This window comes from Schistocerca serialis, chromosome 3, assembly GCF_023864345.2.
Source record: "Schistocerca serialis cubense isolate TAMUIC-IGC-003099 chromosome 3, iqSchSeri2.2, whole genome shotgun sequence".
In the NCBI taxonomy this organism is placed as follows: Eukaryota; Metazoa; Arthropoda; class Insecta; order Orthoptera; family Acrididae; genus Schistocerca; species Schistocerca serialis.
In genome coordinates this window covers 957,545,233-957,558,750 of record NC_064640.1, presented here as the reverse complement: position 1 = coordinate 957,558,750, position 13,518 = coordinate 957,545,233, and positions in this window count along the sequence as shown.

Sequence of the window (13,518 nt, the reverse complement as noted above, 5' to 3'; positions counted from 1 at the left end):
ACATAGTAGGTGAATATGGATTGGGGGACAGAAATGAAAGAGGAAGCCGCCTGGTCGAATTTTGCACAGAGCACAACATAATCATAACCAACACTTGGTTCAAGAATCATAAAAGAAGGTTGTATACATGGAAGAGTCCTGGAGATACTAGAAGGTATCAGATAGATTATATAATGGTAAGACAGAGATTTAGGAACCAGGTTTTAAATTGTAAGACATTTCCAGGGGCAGATGTGGACTCTGACCACAATCTATTGGTTATGACCTGTAGATTAAAACTGAAGAAACTGCAAAAAGGTGGGAATTTAAGGAGATGGGACCTGGATAAACTAAAAGAACCAGAGGTTGTACAGAGATTCAGGGAGAGCATAAGGGAGCAATTGACAGGAATGGGGGAAATAAATACAGTAGAAGAAGAATGGGTAGCTCTGAGGGATGAAGTAGTGAAGGCAGCAGAGGATCAAGTAGGTAAAAAGACAAGGGCTAGTAGAAATCCTTGGATAACAGAAGAAATATTGAATTTAATTGATGAAAGGAGAAAATATAAAAATGCAGTAAGTGAAACTGGCAAAAAGGAATACAAACGTCTCAAAAATGAGATCGACAGGAAGTGCAAAATGGCTAAGCAGGGATGGCTAGAGGACAAATGTAAGGATGTAGAGGCCTATCTCACTAGGGGTAAGATAGATACCGCCTACAGGAAAATTAAAGAGACCTTTGGAGAGAAGAGAACGACTTGTATGAATATCAAGAGCTCAGATGGAAACCCAGTTCTAAGCAAAGAAGGGAAAGCAGAAAGGTGGAAGGAGTATATAGAGGGTCTATACAAGGGCGATGTACTTGAGGACAATATTATGGAAATGGAAGAGGATGTAGATGAAGATGAAATGGGAGATATGATACTGCGCGAAGAGTTTGACAGAGCACTGAAAGACCTGAGTCGAAAGAAGGCCCCCGGAGTAGACAATATTCCATTGGAACTACTGACGGCCTTGGGAGAGCCAGTCCTGACAAAACTCTACCATCTGGTGAGCAAGATGTATGAAACAGGTGAAATACCCTCAGACTTCAAGAAGAATATAATAATTCCAATCCCAAAGAAAGCAGGTGTTGACAGATGTGAAAATTACCGAACTATCAGCTTAATAAGTCACAGCTGCAAAATACTAACACGAATTCTTTACAGGCGAATGGAAAAACTAGTAGAAGCCAAACTCGGGGAAGATCAGTTTGGATTCCGTAGAAACACTGGAACACGTGAGGCAATACTGACCTTACGACTTATTTTAGAAGAAAGATTAAGGAAAGGCAAACCTACGTTTCTAGCATTTGTAGACTTAGAGAAAGCTTTTGACAATGTTGACTGGAATACTCTCTTTCAAATTCTAAAGGTGGCAGGGGTAAAATACAGGGAGCGAAAGGCTATTTACAATTTGTACAGAAACCAGATGGCAGTTATAAGAGTCGAGGGACATGAAAGGGAAGCAGTGGTTGGGAAGGGAGTAAGACAGGGTTGTAGCCTTTCCCCGATGTTGTTCAATCTGTATATTGAGCAAGCAGTAAAGGAAACAAAAGAAAATTTCGGAGTAGGTATTAAAATTCATGGAGAAGAAATAAAAACTTTGAGGTTCGCCGATGACATTGTAATTCTGTCAGAGACAGCAAAGGACTTGGAAGAGCAGTTGAATGGAATGGACAGTGTCTTGAAAGGAGGATATAAGATGAACATCAACAAAAGCAAAACGAGGATAATGGAATGTAGTCTAATTAAGTCGGGTGATGCTGAGGGAATTAGATTAGGAAATGAGGCACTTAAAGTAGTAAAGGAGTTTTGCTATTTGGGGAGCAAAATAACTGATGATGGTCGAAGTAGAGAGGATATAAAATGTAGGCTGGCAATGGCAAGGAAAGCGTTTCTGAAGAAGAGAAATTTGTTAACATCCAGTATTGATTTAAGTGTCAGGAAGTCATTTCTGAAAGTATTCGTATGGAGTGTAGCCATGTATGGAAGTGAAACATGGACGATAAATAGTTTGGACAAGAAGAGAATAGAAGCTTTCGAAATGTGGTGCTACAGAAGAATGCTGAAGATTAGATGGGTAGATCACATAACTAATGAGGAAGTATTGAATAGGATTGGGGAGAAGAGAAGTTTGTGGCACAACTTGACCAGAAGAAGGGATCGGTTGGTAGGACATGTTCTGAGGCATCAAGGGATCACCAATTTAGTATTGGAGGGCAGCGTGGAGGGCAAAAATCGTAGAGGGAGACCAAGAGATGAATACACTAAGCAGATTCAGAAGGATGTAGGTTGCAGTAGGTACTGGGAAATGAAAAAGCTTGCACAGGATAGAGTAGCATGGAGAGCTGCATCAAACCAGTCTCAGGACTGAAGACCACAACAACAACAACAACATAACTGTTGTTTTTACCAGTACATTTTTCAATCCTTTTTAGATAGATGAGGGACCGGTGCTGCTTAATTTTACATAATCCCTTAAATGATCATATACAATAGGTTTTTGATCAGTTCTTCAGCATATGAGAACCCGTTAGCTTACCAGGTACTTGTGGTGAGTGGAATTTAGTGGTATTGTACCTACCAAATAGTGTCTTGTTAGGAAGCTCTTATTTTAGTTTTCGTCCTTTCTAGGTACCACTGGAGCATTCTATGTTGCTTTATGTTATTTTGTAATTGAGATACACTACTTAGCAAATAATAGCTGACTATAAATGTTGCATCATCTCACTCTCTTTCCTCAATCAGAGCATGACTTGATTTTTGAATGTGTTCATCCCATATATCTTTTCATTTTAGTTATGTTTTCTTGCGTTGCATGAGGTTTTGTCTATTACTTTGTACAGATTGCACCTGAAGCTGCAGGTAAATGCTGTGAAACCGCTCGTGTTGATAAGTGAAATATTTACAGCACTTTAGCAACAGACAGCTACCTTAGCAACAGACAGCAAAACGTCATTATTCACAGTGTTGAGAATGGCTGTGATTTGGGTTCTGAGTGGCATATGGTCAAATGGTATGGTCAAGGATCAGTGTTGGGGCCACTCCTGTTCCTTATTTATATAAATGATATGCCCTCTAGTATTATGGGTAACTCTAAAATATTTCTGTTTGCTGATGACACTAGCTTGATAGTAAAGGATGATGTGTGCAACATTGGCTCAGTTTCAAGGAGTGCACTTCATGACGTAAGTTCATGGCTTGTAGAAAATAAACTAATGCTAAATCACAGTAAGATCCAGTTTTTACAATTTCTGACACAATTCAACAAAACCTGACGTTTTAATTTCATAGAATGGGCCTATGATTATTGAAACTGAACAGTTCAAATTTCTAGGTGTTCATATAGATAGTAAACTGTCGTGGAAAGCCCATGTTCAGGATCTTGTTCAAAGACTTAATGCTGTCATTTTTACAATTTGAAGTGATTGTTCAACATGAAAGTTAGTTTATTTTGCTTCTTTCATTCAGTTATGTCATATGATACTATATTTTGGGGCAACTCTTCCCATTCTAAAAGGATATTTTTGGTTCAGAAACGGGCAGTTCGGGCAATGAGTGGTGTAAGTTCACGAACAAGCTGGGTGTTTTGACATATTCTTTACTGTCATTTCTTGTTAACAGTATCAACCTATTCCCAAGAATAAGTAGCTTTCCCTCAGTTAATACTCAGCAGAAATCAAACCTGCATTTGGATCAGACTTCCTTAACTCTTGTGCAGAAAGATGTGCAGTATACCGCTGCATCCATTTTCAATAAGGTACTACAAGAATTCAAAAATCTTAGCAGTAACTCATGGACTTTCAAATTGAAACTGAAGAGTTTCCTCATGGGTCACTCCTTCTATTCTGCTGAGGAGTTACGTGAAAAATTAAGCTTATTCTTACGTTGTATTGTTGATTGCATTTACTTAAAATTATGGCCTTTTATTGTTCACAAATATTTTATTTTTATCTGTTATTACTTTTACATGGTAATTTCATGTGCTGACACATTCCATGACCTTGGGAGATTTGCTCCTCCATGTGGTCCTATGACAACAGTCTGCCAATGCTGGGATAACTTTTTGATTCTGCAACTGTAGAAATTGTGGTTTTGAGGTAAAGAGCTCATCGAACCGTGTTCGGATTGCGTTTTCATATGGAAAGGAAGTTCCTTGGAGGTGGTTGCATAGAGTGTGGAAAAGGTGAAAAGCTGAGAATGCAAGATCAAATGAATAAGATGTGTGTGGAATGACTTCCCAACCCAACTCCTGTATAGTGTTTTTGTCAGTCTAGCAGAATGCGGGCAGGTGATATCGTGGAGTAGTATCATGTCATGCAGTCATCCTGGTCATTGTTCTTGTATTATGTCTGCAAGATGTCAGTAAATGTCAGCAGCATTGGTTACATCTTGTGAAACAATTTCTAGTACACCACACCATCACTCTTCCACCAGATGCACAACATTATCTTTTGTGGAAGAGTGCAGGTCTTTGCATGGTGAGTTGTTGCTTTGTTTGGACTAATCAGTTCCTTTCATTTCCTTATACAAAGACACTATTTCTCATCACCAGTAATTTTATGGTCTGTGTTGTTCATGAGCCAGTTGATAACAAGCAACCAGAGACGTATGTATGGCCACCTGATGATTTTTGTGGTTTTGGCTTAGAGTATGTGGTATCCATACACCTGATTTTTGGCCCTTCACCATTGCATGCAAATGTTGCACAGTGGTCAAATGATGACAGTTAATCACATTTGCCAGTGCTCAGGTCACTGACATGGATAGTTGTGGATTCATTCCTTTATACGGTCTTAATCAATACATAATTCATGGACCAGTTCATACAGTATAAAAGGTATTTATGTACAAGTGTTAAAACTATTAAAATATCAGACTGAATGAAAAGTTCAATAGTCCACTGTAGATGTATTTTTTTTAAGTCAATTAGAGATCCACACAACTGGTTTTGCATCTTTTTGTATGTACAAATGCTGTGTCACATGATATATTGAGTTGTTACAGAATACCACAGAGTAAAAACTGTTATGGCAAGGCCAAGTTCCGAGTCTTGATAAAAAAAGCCATCATCAATTATGAACGTGTAGTGTGTGCTAAATTCATGAACTATCCTCAATTTGTTGATTAAAATATGTTCCTGGGTGCCTACATCAAACAACAGACGATGCCCCTCATAAATATTATCCATGACAATATTGGGCCCAGGATAACATTTACAAGTGGCATCATCTGTTGTTTGACATAGGGCCCCTGGAACATATTTTAATTAGTAAAGTGACGATTGTTCATGATTTTAGCACAGACTGGATATTAATAATTGATGATAGTTTTTATCAGTTGAGGAAGGCTGATGACTCTGTCTAGCCATGCCATCTGTTACTCTACGACATTCTGTAACAATTCCTTATATCACATCACATAGCATTAATATACTTCAGCAGATGCAACTTAAAAATTGCAAAATCAGCTGTGTGGGTCTCTTATTGACTTAGATAAATACAGTTACACTGGATTGTTGTACTTTTCATTCAGTTTTATATTTTAATAAGCAAATGTATGTAAATACCTGTTATACTGTATGAACTGATAAATCAATTATGTACAACTACTTTCACTGTGGCTGGACTAGTTTTACAAATATCTTCATCAAACCTCAAACATCTTCCTGAATGTGGAGAGTCACTACAGTCAAATTTGATCCTTCTCAAAATGAGAAAGCCATTTTTTTTACTGTGCTTGGCCAGTGGCATTATATCCAAACAGAGCATGAATATTTCTGGCTGTCTCCACTGTTGTCAACCCTATATTGAACTCAAATGGAAGGATATGTCAGAGATGTACCAGTTTCTCCACTTGTCACTCCATTTCTAGTAATTAAAACTCCACTCACTATCTCCAAATGACAAAGTGACAATATGTAGACACAGATAGCAACAGTGAACTACAAAATAAAAAATGACAGTTGATAAATAAACCAGAATATCAACATGCAAACAAAAATTCTATGAATTTGTGGACCAACTTAATATTTTGTAATTATGGAATGATATTTGTATGCCTTCTGTGAGTCTTAGCGTATGGGTGATTTCGTGAACTTTTGAAATTTGCTCTGGGAAATGCAAAACTAATTTCATGAGGAATATGCTCAGAATAATACTGATACACACCAGTGCCTTAGATAATTATGATCCATGGTAGATATTTTTGAGTTTCCCCAAATTTATTGTTGATGTGTTTTGTAAAATTCCTTCTGACTGCTGCAATTTTTTTGTCATTTTTTAACTTTCCCCTAGTCAGATCTGTTTTCAGGTTTTAATTACATTAGCCAGACAAGCCTAAAACTTTTCCACCGTAAATGTCAGTGCATTTATTATCAATTGCAGTTGCAGTTATCCTCATATGATACTGTAGTGGATGAAATCACTATATTGTAAACTTATAAAGTTGTGTAATGCGTCATAGCAATTCTGTGTACACAGTTTTGGGGCACATACTTAAGTAAATTCTTGTATTTGATGCACAGTAACCATCAGACATGCTCTCAAGCTATCGCACTATCTCTTGTTGATATTTTAGTTGTTTCCATGACTTCAGAAGTACCAAGTACATATCCAATGTCAGGTACATTTTATATGCTGTCTCTGCAAGTATTTTCAATTTTGTTTTTGGAATGTGTGGATGAAGGCAGCCAGGACAAATAAATGCACATCCTATGTTTCATGTGAAACCCAGGATCAGTGGAAAATGTGTTTTGTTTCTCATTACTAGAGACTGGATTTTATGCATTTGCATGTTTCATACATATTTTAATATTTAGCGCCTCTTCAGCAATTATTGCATATCTTAACTAAAAACTAATGATTATGCTCAGTGTGTGTGCAATATTTGATCACCTAGATGGGCTGGCTCTAGCTCGACCACATTTTGAGTGACTGTGATCTACAACTGTCTATTGTTGCTAACCAAGAGGCTACTGGCTAGGAAACTGATTACTGAACAGGAATAGGTAGACAGAATCAATGCACTTAATCCCCTCCCCTATCATACTACATGCATCAGCAACAAATAAATTTAATTACACAAGTTGCTTGTCACACATCCATTGTTTCAGTTTGGTTTTAATTTTATTTGTACAAAGTTTAACATGTATCTGTATAGTGTGTAATTTGTTGTACATTGTGTCATCAAAAAAAAAAAAAAAAAAAAGATATGTTGTTTCATGGGTAGCTGACCATCGTGGAACATTTACATATGACAGAAATGGTTTATATTGTCATGTTTGCAAGAAATATGTTTTGTGCAAAGAAAAATTTCAAACAGATCAGCATGTCAAGACAAGTCTTCGTATTAAACAAATGCAAAGGGAAGGCCCATGACAACAACTTTTGATAGTGACAAGTGGCTGTAGCAGGGATTTGACCTCCAAAGGTAACAGAAAAGATTGCTTTAAAATGGATCTATGTGAAACATTCATCACAAGTAATGTTTCTCTTCACAAACTTACAAACCCTATCCTCGAAGATTTCCTGCACAGATATTGCTTAAATCAAAATATTCCAGAGGAATCAAAATTGTGTAAAAATTACATACTGATAATTCACCTACATGTTTTGGAAGAAATATGCAATGAACTCCAGGACAATATTATGTGGATTTCAGTTGACAAAATACTGACACTTGTGGCCGATACAGTGCAAAATTAATTGTCAGTGCATTAAAACAAGAGCCTTCTTCATCCTATTTAGTTGCCTGCAAAGAACCTGAAAAGACAAATCATTCTACAATCACTAGATTTGTTAATGAGGTTATTAGAAAAGTATTTCCAGAATCCTGAGATAAAAGGGTGTTTGTGTTTCTCTCAGATACTGCTCCCTATATAATCAAAGTAGGAAAAGCTCTCCAAATATTTTACGCAAATTTGATTCATGTGACATGTTTTGTTCACAGAGTACATTGCATTGCTGAAGAAGTACAATCCACATTTGGGAATTTAAATAAACTGATTACATCCAGAAAGAATGTGCTCGCATCAAGACCTATACAGAAAAACTACCAAAAATCCCTTGACCCATAACAGTGGTAACTCATTGGGATTTGTGAGTTTAAGCTGTGTTGTTTTACAATGAACTTTTTGAGGCCATTAGAGGCATAGAAAACAACAAAGCAGAGGCTTTGGAAATTTGCTAGTGCAAGGAAGCATTTAATGAATACAGTATTTTTGTTTTAAAAAAAAGAAAGAATGCTGTGACTGGAACTCTTTTTTCCCATATACTTCTGAGTATTAAAAATCTTGAACAGAACACAAATATGAAAAAGGAGTTACAAATAACTATATCTTAAGTCCAATCGATGGGAGGAAAAAGCTAAGAACAAGGATTTCCTCTTGGAGAAAGGTCCATAAAACACACCATAGAGATAACAGAGGTTCTGAACTAAAGATTAAATGTCATTCACCATATTAGTACAATGGATAAAAAAAATAAAAAATAAAAAAAATAAAAAATAAACAAAAAACGAAAAGAAAAGGGGTGACAGCAAGCACGTTGTTCACTAAAATGCTCGATAATCAGTTTGGCAAACATACATTAGAGCATAAGTGGTTAAGAAAAAGAGCATTTGATCAGGAAATGGCGAACTGTCAATGGTTAATGACAATGGCCCCAAAGTGTTTGGGAATCACCACCTGATAAATGGAGATGGCTAAAATGACAATGTCCAATACACAACCTAGCTAAACTGATCCCCTTGTGGCGAGAGGGCTGAGAGGAGGTCAGCAAATCCATTGGGAGAGGGTTAATTCCCCAGAGCTTGTTCCCATGTAGGGAAGACCAGTGGTGATGCCAAAGTGACAACACCTACTGACAGACAGCAACACAGAGATCATTGGAAGGAATGGAAAAATTAGCAGGCCAAGGCAGGAGGACTGCAACTTTGGCAGCAGTCTCAGCAGCCTCATTTTCTGTCAGACTGAAGTGACCAGGGGTCAACATAAAGATCGCAGTGGCTCCCTTATGAGTGTACAAGCGAAAGCTTCCTTGGACCCACTGCACTAAGGGATGGACTGTGTATAGGAAAGAGGCTCTTAAGGGCATTTAGAGAGTCAGGGCAGATCACACAATTGAAAAACCCATGTCATAGGATGTACTGCATGGCCTGATACAGACTGGAGAGCTCTGCTGTAAATACTGAGCAGCATCCTGGAAGCCAATATGAAAAATCGTTGGTGCCAATGACAGGTATACTCCTGACACTATGGTCAGTCTAAGAGCCATCAGTGTACACAAAGTTACTAAGGCTAAGTTCGAAGCAAAGGTTGAATAACTTACGATAGATCAAATTTGGAGTAGTTTCCTTAGGAATCGAATTAAGTCCAAGTTAAACATGGGCTGCTACATGAAGCCAAGGTGGTAAAGGGCAGGAAGTGCGAAGTTAAGCTGACAGAGCAATAGCCAAAAGCAAACTCCAAGAGGGAACAAAGAAGAGGGACATGTCCTGTACTGGCAGACAAAGGAGACATCGAAGGAGGAGGCTTAGGATGGGTGGCCAGGCATGGCAGACAAATGGCAGGCATATCTGCTGTGCAGAACATCATGCTGGTATGACAGGAGTAGCTTGACGGCTGCTGTATAGAGACTCTCTACCAGGATATTGTAAAAGGCACTAGTGGACAAACCAATTCCACAATGGTGTATTGTATTTCAACAGTGTAAGAAGAATGGGTGTGCAGGTGAATAAACAGAAAACTCATAGTCTTTGGTACAAACAGAAGAGTGTGTGTGACCCACTCCCCAGGAAGTAGCACTTGGGACACATTGGACATTGAGGGACCTCGCCAGGTAAGATACATGGGAGGACCAAGAAAGTTTTCTATCAAGCACGAGCCCCAGGAATTTCATAGTTTCAGTGAACAGTAGAGCAACAGGCCCTACATATAAAGACAGTGGGAGAAGGTCATTGCACTGTCAGAAATTCACACAGACAGTTTTGACAGAGAAAGCGAAAGCCATTGTGAATGTTCCACAAGCAAAGACAGTTGAGAGATTGCTGAAGAGACTGCTCAAGGAGCCAAGTCCATGGAGAACTGCAATAGATTGCAAAATCACTGATGAAAAGAAAGCCAGAGATGCCCGGTGGGAGACAGCCAATAATAGGGTTAATGGCTATAGCAAAGAGGGTGACACTCAGGATCAATCCCTGAGGCACCCCGTTTTCCTGGATTAAAGTGCTTGACAAGGTGTAACCCACATGGTCCTTGAAAACTCTGTCTTTTAAAAATTCCTGAAGGAAACAGGATAGGCAGCCTTGGAAGCCCCACATGTAGAGACTACAGAGGATACCAGTCCTCTGGCTGGTGTATCCAAATAAAAAAAAAAACACAACCATAATCTGGTGTTTCCACAGAAAACAATTAATCATATGGGTTGACAAAGTGATGAGATTGTCAACTGCAGAATGTAGAGCTCTGAATCCGAAATGTGCAGTGGTCAGTAAACTGCGAGACTTCAGCCACCATAACAGCCAGGCATGAATCATACATTCCATCACCTTGAAAACACAGCTGATGAGAGAAATGGGGTGGTAGGTGTGAGGAAGGTGTTTGCACTTACTGGACTTGGGTATGGGTATGACAATGACTTTGCACAAGTGTCAGGGAAATGTTTTGTCTGCCCAGATGGCGATTCTGCATATGAAGAAGAAAGTGCTTGCTTGCAAGAGAAAGGTGCTGCAACATCTGAATGTAACATTATCTGGCCCTGGGGTGGACGATTAGGATGAAGGGAGAGCATGATCTAGCTCCCTCACAGTAAATGGGACATTGTAGCATCCATGATTCTTAGAGGAGAAGGGTATCACCTGAGCCTCCTCCACTCATTTTCAGTGGAGGAAAGGCGTGATGATAATGAGGCAGAGCTCAAAATCTCCTCAAGATAGCTGCCTAAGGAGTTGGAGATAATAATGGGATCCACAGTGATGTCATCTGTTATGGTTAGGCCAAAAATTGTGAATGGGCCATGGTCCCAAAGAGTCATTGGAGGTTGGTCCACATGACAGAAAAGGGAGTGGAACTGTTCAAACAACTAGTAAATGAAATCCAGCTAGTCTTTTTGCAATCCCAAAGAATGTGACAACACTGTGCATGCAACAGTTTATAACCAATGCAGATCGCCATCATAGAATAATGGAGAGCACATCTCAGAGCTCAAATTGCATCGTGTGTGTGTCTGTCCACCAAGTGACCGGGACCTAGCGTAGTGAAAGTGAAGTGTGAGAATGGAAAGTTCAGTGGTGGTAAAGATAATGTTTGTAAGGTATTCTACGTGGTCCATCACAACTGGGGAAATGTTGTTCCTTGAATGTCGCCAGGGAGGAATAAAGCCCTCAGTCTGCCTTAGAAAGCTGCCTATTGGATTTACATGTACGTGGAGTAGGACGAGATAGCACATGGGAAATGGTCACTCGAGTACGTGGCAGAGAGAATGGACCACCCAAGATTATGGGCAGGCTGGGGACTGCAAATGAGAGGTCCAAATGGGAATAGGTGTGTGTGGAGTCTGAAAGGAATGTGGGTGTTTCAGTGTTGAGGCATAAATCTGAGTTGATTACCAAGGTCAGCCAAGAGAGCACCTCTCAGACAGGCTCTGCAAGAGCCCCAGAGGGGATGGTGTGCATTAAAGTCACTGAGCAACAAAAAGGAGTGAGGGAGCTGACCAAAAAGCTGGAGAAAATTTTTCCTGGTGGCACTGAATGATGGAGAGATGTAGACATTACAGAGAGAAAATGTGGAGCAAGGAAGGAAAATGTGGACTGCAAGAGATTGCTGCCGGGTGTTCAGTGAGGTGATTTGACTATTACCACAACCCGGATAAGTAGCATGACTCCCCTATGAGATGGAATACCATCCTCAGAAGGAAGGTCAAAGTAGACTGGAAAGAAATGCAAGAGGATCCAATTTTGTTTGCTGGAGGCAGAAAAGAAAACAAGTGGATGCTGAGATTCCAAGAGCAGCCATATTTCATCCTTGTTGTATTCAATGCCACAAACATTCCATTGGAGGAGAGTCATGACTGGGAAATGGGAAGAGGGGCAAACTGAAAGATTGTCACCTCAGCATGGCGACATGGCCTGATACATCAGGGAGAAGGAGGTGGGCAACCACCCTCGTGAGCATCCCTACCACAAGTAACAGGTTTGGCCGTTTCAACAGGACATTTCATGTGGTTGAAATGTTGACACTGGTAGCATCACATAAGGTTTGGAATGTACTGTTGAACTCTGATGAATTCATAGCTTTCTTTAATCTTTGATGGAAGTACTATCCGATCAAATGTGAGAAAATGTGAGTGAGTGTAACACTAAGGTTGCATAAACGCTTTTAATTACCTGATGGATTGCAGTGCCGCCCTGATCAAAGAGGTAAGTTTGGATTTCTCCCTGGGTGAGACCATCAAGGAACCTTGTGTAAGTAACACCATGGGAAGAATTCAGCATTCAATGGGTCTCAACATGAAGAAGATAGCCATGAAGGAGAAGTGAGACTGCAAGCAGTTGTGGGGCTTGAGAATCACAATTCGTCTCCAAAAGTAAAGTGCCATTACGTGAACGACAGGATTTCACAGGGCCTGCAACTGCATCGACATCTTTCTGAACTATTAATGGATTAACCATAGTAAAGGACTGACGTCCTCCAGTACATGATACCCCAAGGAACTGAAGTGCAGCTGGGAGAGTCTGGGAATCTTTAACCTCATTCCATTTATGTTTAGTAGATGTAGACTGAGACGGTGATTGGCTCATTTGCAAGAAAATCCCTCATGATTCCCAGAATCTCTGATGGCATGTTTCTTTCAACAGCCCCCCTCCTTAGAGGGAGGCTCACCCAGCTTAGGTGGTTGTTCACATCTCCTGAACTCCTGACAATCGCCCCTCCCTGGGCCTGGCCTGTACCAGGGGGATATGTGCAAACCCTAACTGTAATCCAGGGCTGGGAATTATGTGTTACCCAGTCATGTTCTAACTGAACCCACCAATTCCCCTTCTGAGCAATTCATAATAGTAATTAAGAGAGTACAAATAGCACAGAGTCGTATCATTTTTTGTAATGAAGTTGGGGAAGAAAATGCTTATTACCTACATGTGCTTCTCCCTATCGCCTTAATATAACTGAGTTTGTTTAAATAAATGAATTTACAGATGTCCAGAATAGGGATCATATTCTTCTGAGAGGCGAAAGTTATGGCTGATGCCGTGCCAAAGAATGTGAAATTTACTTTGGGGTGGGAGCGGCCAGCCTACAGCCATAGCCAGGCCTCGCTGCTGTTCACTTCTCAAGCACAAAATACTATCACTAACTTACTGAAGTATGTATTTTACACTGTCTGTTACTATTAATGTTATTATTGAAATTAACAATAAGTAACAAACTTCTGACTGCTGTTACCTAACAGACTTTTGAGTGCAAAGCTATCATTTACTTTGGGCTTCTTTCCAAAGTGCAA